The sequence below is a fragment of the Aptenodytes forsteri genome, unplaced genomic scaffold (genome assembly GCF_000699145.1).
Source record: "Aptenodytes forsteri isolate BGI_AS27 unplaced genomic scaffold, ASM69914v1 Scaffold299, whole genome shotgun sequence".
Classification (NCBI taxonomy): domain Eukaryota; kingdom Metazoa; phylum Chordata; class Aves; order Sphenisciformes; family Spheniscidae; genus Aptenodytes; species Aptenodytes forsteri.
This window is the reverse complement of record NW_008794154.1, coordinates 1586778-1598255: the sequence shown is the minus strand read 5'-3', so window position 1 is coordinate 1598255 and position 11478 is coordinate 1586778.

Genomic DNA, 11478 nt, shown 5'->3' with positions numbered 1-11478 from the left:
TTCTGGGACGGGCAAAGTACGTGCAAATCAGGGCATGCGCCTGCAAATGAGACCTCTGTACAGCCTTGTCCCCCTCTTCTCGTGGAAGTCTTTCAAAATACATCCTGAAATGACCAAAATGGCTAATATTTCCATACCTTAATAATATTTATTTGCACATGAAAGTTGCTCAGGGGCTTATCCAGTCCTCCCCCCTGCACAAAGGCTGGATGAACTATACCTGTTTCCCAAGAAATATCAGTCCAGGCTGTCCTTAAGACTTGTGGATGAGGGTTTCCCACGTTTTACAGGTAGTACCATCTGTCCGTATAGACCATATAAATATATCTATTTTGCTTGATGTAAACATGCAAGATGAATTTTTGTGGTGCTGGTCCTGGGCCGTTCCCCATCCCAGCCCTCTGCATGGCTCAGTCCGACACGAAGCTGAAAGCTGTGTTATCCCTAGGGAGCTGCGCTGCTGTTTCAGGATGGCTCTGAACTCCCATCCGCTCCGGCACTTTGTTTGCAGTCCCTCCTACCTTGTTATCTGCACACTTTCATACTAATGAAATTATTTGGATGTAGCACTAGCTGAAGGTTAATATCATTGAAATTGCTGATACTAATAATAGGTGCCGGAGAGCTTCTGCAGCGTCTAAAAACTCTTCTGAGGGCTTCAGCAGCCAGGCAGGGCTGAGCCTTTAGGAAGCCACACACTAACAAGGCTGGAGCTTGCAGCCAGTGTTGCCTGTAGAATATAACACACTGCTTAAGGTATGCCTGTTAATTACTCTTATTTTTGTGTTTTGCACTGGACCAAACAAAACTGGAATCAAGGCTGGAGTAGTTTGAGGTCTGGATCTGACCCTGCAGATGTCCCTGCCTTGATCCCAAAGGGACAGCATTTCATCCCAGAGATGAAAGTGCCAACTAGCTTGATGTAGTAACTGTAGCTTTATGAAAAGGTTTTTTTGCTTGTTAAAGTAATGTATTTGGAGGAAAACTAGTAAACATGTAACATAGCACATGTCTGTGGAGAAATAACAGCTTCTGGTAAAATAAACTTTCCACAGTGAAGGCCACCAAAATATCTCTGTGCCTTGGACATGCTGCTGCTGTTTCCAGGTTGGCGATAAGTATTCCTTGGAGTAATACCCACTGTGGCAAAGCAAAGCACTCCTCTGCTCCCCAAAGCAGCGCCCTGGGAGCCGGGGTAATTTATTTTCTAACTTTAAGCTGTAATTGCTTTGTTGTAGCAGCTAGCATTCTCATCAATGTCTCTTTTTCCTCCCACAGCTCAGGTATTTGGTATCCCTCATTCCCTTTCTCCCTTGTCCTCTGAAAATCGAGCTGTGCCAGGGGCTTCAGGCCAGACCTAGGCTCTGCTCACTAGATGGGGTGTCAATGCAAGCTCCAGCACAGCCCGTGCCACCCTGGATGACTTTCGACAGCCCATGCGTGACATGCAGAAACATAGCCCCAAGCAAGGACAAATGAAATGCCAAATAATTGCATTTATTATGAAGAGCTTTGCTTTGCTCTCTCCGGGTTGGTGATCAGTGGCTCTGAGCAAACAGCGACCTGTCAGGTGCCAAAGCCAACCTCTCTGGAGCAGCCGACCACCATGAAGAGTGAAGCCAGACCATGCAGCTTTCTCTGACCTCCAGCAGCAGCTCTTTGGGCCAAAAGACATTTTACCTACACTTAGTAGAGAACTGATTGAGAGGAGAACCACAGCCAGCCCAGGGGAAGGTGCAGGGGTGTGGGGAGGCCATGCAGGTGTGCAGGCTGCTTTCTGCAGAGATGCTCCTTGGTGTGGAGGTGCCGGTGAAGGGATGACCACGATTCCTTGGTTTACAAACCAGGGCTCCTGCCTGGCTGTTGCACTACTTTCATGTTAAAATGCCATTTATTATCCTTCTGCTCTGGGCTCGCAGCTCCCAGCAGAGGTGATGGAGAGAGAAGCTGTGCAGTAGAAAGCAAACACCTTCTCTGAGCGTTTTCTTTCTGCGAGCAGCTTTTCACCAGCTCCTCTTGCACTGATAGTTTGGTAAAATCCAAAAATACAAACTGTAATTTCTCTGTAGAGGGAGTCTGATGCCCAGAAACAGCTTCTGCTTAATGGCATATCAAGAGGTTATGCCGATACCTGATTGCTGGGGAGTTCCTGAAACTTTGCAAATACATCACTGGGCTTGTTTGCAAAAGGTAGGGCTTAGTCCTAGAGCCACCTCAGCCTACCCCAGTGATGCAGAGGTGTAATGGTGGATTTAATGTCCCTGACATTAAATGCAGAAGTCAAATATAACATTAAATGTAGAGGCCATGGTAGGGCATGGGATGGGGTGAGTACCCCGATTCCCCTGGCCAGCTGCAAGGGCTGAAATCGGGCCAAGGCAGGGGTTTTATTTGCAGCACTGCTCTCTTTTCTTCATTATATTTGACTTCTTGTTTGTCTTCATGAGTGTTGAAGTACTAAAGCCTTATTTCGCTGCTTAATTATCATTATTCTGTTTAAACTTGAAAATTATATTGGAATAGTATGTGGAGCCTGAATGCATTGTGTGTGCCTTAGTTCTGCTGGACTTGGAGAGATGAATGCTGTTTCAGATGAATGTGATGCTTAGAGAAGCTCAGAAGACAGTCCTTATCATGAGAACAAATGGTAATTCTCTGCATTTTGGCCTCGGGAACAAGGAGCCAGTGTGTGCAAATGCAGCCCCGCTGTGCAGGGATGACATGCTGGTCCCTGCTCCTGCTCCCAGGTATTTTGAGCACTCCCAGGGATTTTCACGTTTGAGGTGCTGGAAAGCTGCAGGCAGTTGCTTTGCTGGGCTGGGGTGTCCAGGCGGACAAGCTGCACAAAGGCGTGACTTTGGATGAGGTGGCCCTGAGATGTACCCTCAGCATCCACCAGCCTCCAGCCCAGTATCTGCTGGGCTAAAGGATTGGACGGTGTCACTTGTATCCCCTTGGCAAGGCGACAGACCTGCTTTTTTTGGTGCTGGCTGGGTGGAGCATGGCAGAACTGGTGTGATGCTGTGATTACAATTAGCACCAAGGGAGAAGATGGGGAGAATGGGACTGGTGAGGCTGGTGTGGCCGAGTGCTGCTGGAGCAGCCTTGGATGGGGTTCCTACCAGACTAAGCTGTGTTTGGTTATTGATCCCTCTGTTGTTCCGTGCCTTCATCCCAAGATAAAACACTGCATGTTGCACCTTACCCTTTCTGATCATCCAAATTAATCCTCCAGGAGCAAGCGCTGGAGTGCTCCTGCCATCAGTGACTCAATCGTCACTCAGCTCAAAGGCTTAATTTTGACACAAAGATGGTGTAAGTAAAAAAACCTATAATAAACCCCTCACATGCCTGTCTGTCAATATTGGTCCAATTCCAGCAGACACCCTAAAATGAATCACCCGTGATCTTTATTCTGTTTAAAGACTCGCAGAAAACAATACACTGTATTATTAGTAGAAGCTGGAGGCTGCCAGAGCAGCTCTGCTCGGAGGAAAAGAGTGCCTGAGGCAGAACAGGAGAGGGGAAAAATCTGATTTAAGAGACAAGAGTCGTTCTTTTGCTCTTATATGGTGCTGCTCTGCCACCAGGCAGCAGCCCCACACGGCTCCCTTGCTCCATGACTAATAAGGCTCAGCTGGGATCCACCCTTGCTTATCCTGTTATTTTTAGCTCTTTCCAGCCTCATGCTCAGTGTGCCTGCCCTACCGAGGGGTATAACTTCACGTCTTATTTTAAATACTGGTTTTGCAGCCTGGCAGTCTCCTGTGGAGGGCTGCGGTGTCAGGAGCAGGCAGGGATGGGGTTTCTTATCGCTGATGGTATTGTTTTGGGAGCTTGTAACTGATATCCATTGCAAAATGTGCCGTGTCCATTAAGTGTAATCAGCTTTCTGACCTACAGGCTGCCGAGGGGTATAACTTCACGTCTTATTTTAAATACTGGTTTTGCAGCCTGGCAGTCTCCTGTGGAGGGCTGCGGTGTCAGGAGCAGGCAGGGATGGGGTTTCTTATCGCTGATGGTATTGTTTTGGGAGCTTGTAACTGATATCCATTGCAAAATGTGCCGTGTCCATTAAGTGTAATCAGCTTTCTGACCTACAGGCTGCTGCAGCACAAGAGGATTATTTTTTTTTTTTTTCTCAAGTGCTGCAGCCTGGCAGTCTCCTGTGGAGGGCTGCGGTGTCAGGAGCAGGCAGGGATGGGGTTTCTTATCGCTGATGGTATTGTTTTGGGAGCTTGTAACTGATATCCATTGCAAAATGTGCCGTGTCCATTAAGTGTAATCAGCTTTCTGACCTACAGGCTGCTGCAGCACAAGAGGATTATTTTTTTTTTTTCTTTCTCAAGTGACAGTGGGGTTGGGAGTCAAACTCAGAAAATCATCTTTGCATCCATTTTCTTAAAGGCTGAAAACGTAAAACAAACCTAAAGCAAGAGCCAGGCTTTACTCGCATGGACCTTGGTTTGCTCCCACACAGTAATCGCACCCTTCCAAAACCCCCTGATCTCGACAGAGTAGGGGTTTGAACCTCTCTGAAGGCTTACTGATTTTTGGGAAAAGAGTTGTGTGCATAGTATAAGTAGACCCCCAAAAAAGGAGTGTATTTCTGCCAGGCTTGTCAGTAAGTTTGGAGTTGTGGACATCAGACTTCAGACCTGTGTGAAGAATCCCCTTCTGTCTATTTTTATCCCAACCATGACTCAGAGGGAGGTTTATCGCTGTAAACTCATGCTTTTGTTGAGGAAGCATTTAAAGGGCACTGCTGTTACCTGTTTGTATTAGTATATTTGTATTTATGGTATTTGGCTCTGTTTGAAAAAGAAACTTAATTTCAGAGTGAGTTTGTAGTATGGCTTGTTTACTTCTTCAGCCTGCAAGTCCCTGTTCTGTGCTTTTACCATCCATTTTGCAATTAAAATGAGTTGCAAAATAAAGCCAGCCCATAAATAAGCTCTCTCAGCCGTTCCCTGCCAGAAAGCATGAGGGGAATGGAAAGGGATAGACGGGCTCGAGGCGACCGGTGGCAGGATAATCCCATCCCCATCCACAGATGTTGCCCTCTGACTCCCATGGGGTTAGTGGCTTAATTTATAATTGATAACTCGGCACCTAATTTTTGTTATCGGATGAACATCAGTGCAGCCCGTTGGTACGCACCATGCTAAAGGCAAATTAATCACCCGTATTGAAATGCAGGTTATACTGCTGTCTGCCTGCCTGCATGGACGGACTAGAGTTTCAGGGACTTTGCCACAATTAAAAGGGCTTAATATTTCATCCAGAATTTGCTTTTGGCCCCAGACCAGTAACTTAATAGTTGCTAAGTGTTGAGCATGGGACGTGGGATTTCTGTATGTGCTTCCAACTCATCAACGTTTCCACATAATTCCCGCTGTCCCCAGTCTGAGGAAGCTGAAGGCCACCCTGTCCTTCATCCTCTCGGGGAAAATCTCTGTCTTCTCCCTCTTCTCATGCCATTTTTTTCCCTCCTTTCTCTCTTCATTGTCGGAAAACACATTAATTCCTCTCCCTGCCTGCTGTTAAAATGCAAGGGGGTGTAATGGCGGCCCAATGCAACTTTATTTTTTTTCAAATATAACAAATATATATTTGAAAAATGAAAATGAAAAAATAAATGGGGGAGAAGGGATAGGAAAGCCTGCCTGCAAGCTGCACGCAGAAAGCTTGAATGTGCTGCACAGCGAGAGGAATTTGAAAATGCGTAACTGAGTTATTAGCTCCGTTAAAAACTCTACCAAATTTGTTATTGAAGAGATCTGACGAAGATGTTACTCAGAGCTCATGCATCAGAAGAAATAGCTTTAATGATTTTGAGTTATTCTCTATCAATATTTATATGGCTGCGGATTTAGGAATCTTTTATGTAAGATCTCAAATGTTTTTGGGAGTTGCTGGGTTCCTCCTGCTGGTGCCAGCATCACCTCACCCAGGCATGGCTCGGAGCAGAAAATGGGCTTTTGAGCAGAAGTTGGGGGGTGCAGGCTGTCAGTGGGTCCCCCCTGTATTTCAGCTGGTGGTGTGCCGTGCCGGGCGCGGATGCCCCGGCTGCCGGTGCCTGGCTGCTCTTGGCAAAGGCAGGAGGATGAGGTCGGGCACAGATGGTCCAGGCAGCGCTGGCAGGGGCACGTCTTCGTCCATCGGCATGCTGGGGATGCTGCTGGGGGTCAGCTATCCCTGGGGCTGGTTTGCACGTCGGCTGCGGGGAGAGCTGGTGGGATTTTTGGTTCGGTTGAGGCGATGTAAAAATAATAGGCTGTGACTGACTCGTGATTTATGCCAGCTAACCCCAACCCCTCTGCTTTCATTGAACATCGGGTCTCCTGCACAGCACCGTCTGTGTGTACAGGCCAAAAATGCTGAAAATTGTTTGTAGCTGATGGAATTCGCTACAAATCCTCTCCCACATGGGATAGAAATAGCGCTGTAGAGGAAGGTGGATTGTAACATTTTAATTCATTGACACTAATACAAAAACTTACAGGTTAACGTTGTCCGGCTGAAAAGCTCATGTTCTCCATAGCATTTTGCATACCGTGAATATGGCATTTCAAAGGAACAGCTTATTCTTAAGAATATAAATAAAATTGCAAGGAGGCAGCCATAGCTTTTCTGTTGCTATCTCCCCACGCTCCTTAGGAGCTGGTAGATGAAATGGTTCTCCATTCATTAGCAGTAAATACTTGGTGGGCTATCATACCTGCTCATCATCAGACCGCTTGTAAATTCTCTATTAAGCACATGTGATCCAACTTATAAATTGTACAATTGAAAATTAAGCCTGTGCAACTGTATCAGTGAGTCTTTCTAGATGGGTTTCATGGAAAAGTCTGGTTGTTTACCGTATGTTTTGTCACTTTTATATCACCAGAAAGTTATTAATACTTGGGTGACTTAAATTATTCACTCCAATTCTCTGTAAAGCGTTTGAAATTACTGTAACCTTCTGTTCATGTTTTGAGGGAAGAGAAAATCGTGGTTTGATTATGTAATGGGAAGGATGCCGTCTGTGGGACATGTAGAAAATTGACATTTTTGATGAATCTCTTACCACTAAAAATGGAGCATGAGAGTGTTGAAAGTGCAAGATGTGCACTTCTGCATCAAAATAAAAATGCAATGGTGCACCATTGCACCAATGGAGCACCATTCCTGGTGCTCCTTAATTCCCAGGTCACATAGGAATTCCAAAATAATAGTAACTCACTATAGAGTGGGGGTTTTCCCCTGCATTTCCCTGGTAATGTCATATTTGGTCCTCAGAGGAACAAGAAGAGTTTTATTCTAACATTTCAGCGCACAAGTTTTTATCCTGAAAATGTATCAGTTGGCCCCCCCGTGCTTCAGGAGGGTTTGTAAAGTTGCTGCTTGTAAAGGACTCCAGAAACCTCCGTGGGAGTAAAAGGGGCATGGAAGAGGGATGGTACTGTTTGGATTCTTAAACTGTCAGAGGTTTATCCCCTCATAGAGAAGAGTTACACATCCAAAATGATGGAAAACACCTCAGCATCATCATCCTTAAATAAAAAAGTAATATTCTAAAGCATTACATATGAATGTAATCCAAACAAATATTCCCCTTTCCAAGCAGATGTCTAGTATTAACTGATTAAAAAATAATCTTTTTTTTTTCTTGCTAGATTTAGACCCTGGAAAAGCTTTAGCTTGGCTTAAAGAGGAGCTAAGTCCATCACTCCTAGTAAATCATCAGCAAATAAAGCTGAAATCCCGTGATGCCGTATATAATTCCCGGTTCCCTGCAAGCTTGCTGTGCTTGGGCAAGCCCAAGGGCTCGGGGTCAGCAGGAGCATCCTGGAGAGGCCGGTGGGGCTTGCTTGGGGTGGCTCCCTGCCTCTCCCTCCGCTGTGCCCAGGTGATGTGGTGTTCATCTCCTACCTCATTTTTACCTGGTACATGATCCAGCTACATATTTATTTTGAGATTTGAAGAAAAAAGCATATTAATTTAGACTAGTTTTTCATATGAACCAAAGGGGTTGGCCAATACCAACCTGAAAAAAAAACTTTCCCAGCTCAACCTGATAAGGCCCCTTGAAGAATGACTGTGGGCAGGAAAACGTTTCTGCCGTTTTCTTTGGAGTTAAGGAAACCCATCGCTAGCCTGCCTTGTAGAAGGAACGAACGCTGCTCCTGCCCTTCGCTTTCCCCTTACATAGTTTTTGGGCTGAGGGGCTGTGTGAGTCCTTGCAGCTGGTGGGGTTCAGGCACACAGCCTGGGACACGTGTGTGTAAAAATAAATGTGTGGGACAGTGAGAAATGACAAACACGTAAGGAAAAGGGCAGTCCGTGGCTTTCATGTGAGTAATACGTCCGGGCTCCTTCCCTTCCCTCCCACGGAGGCGAGAATGTGTCCCGCTTGGCTGCCCTCCACTCCCAGGCAGTGTGAATGGGAGGGTTTGGCTTTACTGCGCAGCTTTATTTTTTTTAAGGAGTGTTTTCCCCAAGTAGGAGTTATGATGGGAGAGTTGATAACCTCTGTGTATTACCCCCTCTCCCATGTTAATGATTTCCTCGGGCCTGGGGGCAGAGGCGAAGCAGCCGGGGAAAGCACAAGGCTGCAATGGGGGCAGGCAGGGCCGGCCTGCCTGGAGGAATGGCGCTGCCTGCGTTTGCCACCTTGTGCTCCAAATACAGAACCAGAAATTATATATTTTCCCCCAGAATTGGGGATACCAGGTGTTTTCTCCTTCTGTAGATGGATAATTAATGAAATCCTGTTGTTTCACTACAAAAATTTGAGTGTGTCTGGTAAAGTTGCGTCTTCTTTCTCTGCGGGGCAGCTGCCCTGGTGGCGTGTCCGCAGGGAGTAAGTGGAGGGATGCTGCTCCCTGCACCATGGGATTGAATTTTTTGTGTCCTTACCCCTAAAGCCCTGCAAGCATCCAGGGCATCAGGCCTGGTCCATTCCTGGTGGCCCACCTTAACCGCAGCACAGGTCCGGGCTGGGGGGACTGCTCAGCCAAGACTGACCCTGCCCCTAAGCAGCATCTTCCCAGACCCTCTAGAGGAGACCTGGAAGGGGGGTTTTGAAGGGAAGTGTTTCGTGCGGGTGTCCCCAGCTTGGTGTTGGACCCCCTGGAGATATTCTCCAGGGCTTTCTGAACTACACATTTCTAGTTTGGAGCTGGTTTGGGGGAAAGCTTCAGGAAAACTTCAGTCATCTCATAAGTGGTATAAGACGCCCTAAGCTAGAGGATGCCTCGATAAGAAAGGCAAAAGGAGGCAGTGCAGGTATCCCCCGGGTTTCTCTTCCCACCTGAGAGGGGCTGTTGGGGATCCTCAGGGGTTTCCTGGGGCTTCCCACCAGGTTGTGCCTCTGCTGAGAGCAGCAGCGCTTGTTCACTGCCTTGATCCAGGAGCATCGTTTCCCATTGACCCACCTGGACAACTGCCAGAAGCCTTTTACTCAATTTAATCACTCATTGCTTTAATTATTACCTACCTGCCTGCCCGCCTCATTTCTGAACAGGTAATTGCAAATGGATACAGAACAGAGGAGCAAATCCAAGAGGTTGAGGACGATGCCTGGCCCTTTCCGCCTGCATCGCAGACTCGTGCGGGGCTCCCTGCCCTGGAGGGAAGAGCCTTGCTGCAAACGGGTGGCTTTTCTGCAGCAGGTGATATGCTAAGCCGAACGTAGCTCCCTCTCAGGTCATTTTGCAAAAGGAATAAGCTGTTAAATAGGTTGAGGGGGGTTCGCCCCGTGCCGCACCAGACCTGGGTGAAGGGAGGTTGGTGCAGTCCCTGCCAGGGATCTGCTGCACACGGAGCAGCTCTGAGTCACTGCCGTTATAGATAGACCCACATGTGGGAAGTGGGGGGTAATTTTGGGAGTTTTCCTTGTGATGTACATAATAAATGGCATTAGAGATTATGTAATACGTGGAGCTACTTTTAGCTTGCCACAGATATTTTTCCGAAGCAAGCCCAAGATCTATGCAGTATATTGAAAAGTGGGGATTTTTTATTTTGATGTTTGAAAATAGCTGCCTAGTTGAATGGGATTCTTTGCAGATCCAGTAAAAAACAGGCATGACTTCATCCTTTCTTAAAAACTTATGCAGAATATAGGGGTTTTTTTCTTTTTAAGTGAAAGCTCTATTTTTTTTAAAGCTCTACTCCTGTAGGGGAGAGGGCATCGGGGAGGAGAGTTGGAGCTGAGGCAGGCCTGGGGGTTTCTCTCCATCCGTGCCACCCAGCTGCATGGGGACTCAAGGGACTCTCCATCCACCCGTGGCTGCTCTGGGCTGTTTGCATGGGTGAGAAGCTGGGAAAGCTGGGGCAGAGAGATGATCCTACAAAGGCCTTTTTTTCTAGAGGCACATGTGGTGCAGGGAATCAAATCTGAGACACCCTGTGAGCAAGTGTTTCTGGGTTTCACAGTCATGTGCATTTCTGAACATAGCCACAGCTGGCTGTGACTAGGAGCAGAATAAAGCCCTATTTGATGAACGAAGGAAAGCGAGGCATGGAGTTTCTATTAGTTGCAAGTGAAAGCGCTATTGCCTGCCTGGATAAGAGTGCCCAGTGCATGGTGCGAGCCCAGCCCGCAGCACCGCCATCGCTCTCTGGGTGTTTTGGTGCCCCTCGGATGGGCGATTTCCAGCCAAAAATAGGGCTTTAACGCAAGACTTGCTGCGTCCTCACAGCCAGCTGCAGCTGGGGCTGGCCTGACCCCAAACTCTTGCGAATGAGGCTATTGGGGTATGTGTTACCCCCTGGAAAATAAGTGGTAAAGTCGAACTGAGCTAACTTGAGCTAACTGAGAACACAGCGCTCAGCAGGTTGCAAATGCAGAGAACCATAAACTATCTACAGGCTGGAGGCCTGAGCTTGCAAACAGTAAAGTTTGATAATCTCACAATGCTATTTTGGGGTAGCAATGGAGTATTCTGCAAATGGCAGTGAATTCCTGCTGGGTGTGTAATGACAGGGGTGCTGCAGAGGGGCTTCCCAGCCCCGGGATATGGGGGCTTCAGTGTCCCCGGGCTGCAGGCGCCGGCTCAGCCCACCCAGCCATCGTCCTGCAGAAAGCCTCTGCAGAGCCAGCACGGAGTATTTGCTTCATCTTCACAGGCCTTTTCTTTGGAGAAATTTGATCAGAGAAGGGCCCGTTGTGGTGGGAGAAGGGCGTTGGGGCAAGTGCAAGCCTTGCCTCCCTCCTGCCCCTGCGTGGCATTTCCGTGTCCAAAACCAAGGTCGCACCTGTGGTTGGAGTGCCCAAGCGGGTGCTATGGCGGAGGGCTCTGCGTTCACCCTCACTGCAGGGTGGAGGTATAATTAGCTGGAAATGTAGGGCAGAGCGCTTTCCAGAAAAGATTGTGCTGTATTTCTGCGGCAGAGGGTAAAAGAAAGGTATTTTTCAGCTCTTATTTAACGGCACGGTGTCTCTCAGCGTTTCGGGGAGGCCGCGTTCCTTGGAGCCGCGATCCATCA